This window comes from Arachis ipaensis, chromosome B7 (assembly GCF_059453495.1).
Source record: "Arachis ipaensis isolate K30076 ecotype BB chromosome B7, ASM5945349v1, whole genome shotgun sequence".
Taxonomy (NCBI): domain Eukaryota; kingdom Viridiplantae; phylum Streptophyta; class Magnoliopsida; order Fabales; family Fabaceae; genus Arachis; species Arachis ipaensis.
The window spans coordinates 133,677,815-133,679,658 of record NC_142442.1 but is presented as its reverse complement, the minus strand read 5'-3'; the positions used below and the strand labels follow the sequence as shown (position 1 = coordinate 133,679,658).

General features: G+C 32.5%; 1 non-coding gene across 1 annotated transcript; it reads left to right on the top strand.

The window, feature by feature from the left end:
- Positions 1–346: 346 nt before the first annotated feature.
- LOC148554215 (small nucleolar RNA R71) lies at positions 347–454 on the top strand. Its single transcript, XR_015892952.1, has one exon. It is a non-coding gene; the product is annotated as a small nucleolar RNA R71 (small nucleolar RNA).
- Positions 455–1,844: the final 1,390 nt, after the last annotated feature.

Sequence of the window (1,844 nt, the reverse complement as noted above, 5' to 3'; positions counted from 1 at the left end):
AAGCTTCTTCTTCAGAAGATGCCTCTTGAGTACTGTTGGATGCAGCTTGCATTCCATTCAGACTCTGAGAAATCATATTGACTTGCTGAGTCAATATTTTATTCTGAGCCAATATGGCATTCAGAGTATTAATTTCAAGAACTCCCTTCTTTTGAGGCGTCCCATTACTCACAGGATTCCTCTCAGAAGTGTACATAAACTGGTTGTTAGCAACCATGTCAATGAGTTCTTGAGCTTCTGCAGGCATTTTCTTTAGGTGAATGGATCCACCTGTAGAAGTATCCAATAACATCTTAGCTAATTCAGACATACCATCATAGAATATATCCAGGATGGTCCATTCTGAAAGCATGTCAGAAGGACACTTTTTGGTTAGTTCCTTGTATCTCTCCCAAGCTTCATAGAGGGATTCACCTTCTTTCTGTCTGAAGGTTTGAACATCCACTCTAAGATTACTTAGCTTTTGAGGAGGAAAGAACTTGGCTAAGAAAGCCTTGACCAGCTTATCCCAAGAGTTCAGGCTATCCTTAGATTGAGAATCCAACCATATTCTAGCTCTATCTCTTACAGCAAACGGGAAAAGCATGAGCCTGTAGACTTCAGGATCTACTCCATTAGTCTTAACAGTATCACAGATTTGCAAGAATTCATTTAAGAACTGAAAAGGATCTTCAGATGGAAGTCCATGAAACTTGCAGTTTTGTTGCATCATAGAAACTAATTGAGGTTTCAGCTCAAAATTGTTTGCTCCAATGGTAGGGATGGAGATGCTTCTTCCATGTAAATTAGAATTAGGTGCAATAAAGTCACCAAGCATCCTCCTTGCATTATTATTATTTTCCGCTGCCATATCCTCTTCTTGTTCGAAAATTCCTGTAAGGTTGTCTCTGGATTGTTGTATTTTAGCTTCTCTTAGTTTCCTTTTCAGAGTTCTTTCAGGTTCAGGATCTGCTTCAACAAGAATGTTCTTGTCCTTGCTCCTGCTCATATGAAAAAGAAGGGAACAGAAAATAATAATAGGGATCCTCTTTGCCCAGGTATAGAGGTTCCCCTGTGTGAGTAGAAGAAGAAAAGAATGTAGTGTAAAGAAGGGAAGAAGAGAAAATTCGAACACAGATGGAAGAGGGGGTTCGAATTTGGGTGAGATAAAGTGTTAGTAGATGAATAAATAAATAGAAGGAGATGAGAGAGAAAGAGGATTTTCAAAAATAAAATTTTGAAAAGGGGTTAGTGATTTTCGAAAATTAGGAATGAAATCAAATTAAAATTAAAAATTGAAACAATTAGTTAATTAAAAAGAATTTTTGAAAAAGAGGGAAGAGATTTTCGAAAATGAGAGAGAGAGAGAGAGAGATAGTTAGGTAGTTTTGAAAAAGATAAGAAACAAACAAAAAGTCAATTAGTTAGTTGAAACAAATTTTGAAATTCAATTTTGAAAAGATAAGAATGTTAAGAAAAGATATGATTTTGAAAAAGATAAGATAAAAAGATATTTTTGAAAAGATATGATTAAAATTAGTTTTGAAAAAGATTTGATTTTTAAAATCACAATTAATGACTTGATTCACAAGAAATCACAAGATATGATTCTAGAACTTAAAGTTTGAATCTTTCTTAACAAGCAAGTAACAAACTTGAAATTTTTGAATCAAAACATTAATTGTTGAAGATATTTTTCGAAAATATGATATAAAATTAAGGAAAAGATTTTTGAAAAATAATTTTAAAATTTTCAAAAATAAATAAGAAAAATGAAAAAGATTTGATTTTTGAAAAAGCTTTTGGAAAAGATAAGATTTTTAAATTGAAAATTTGATTTGACTCATTAGAAACAATTGAATTTT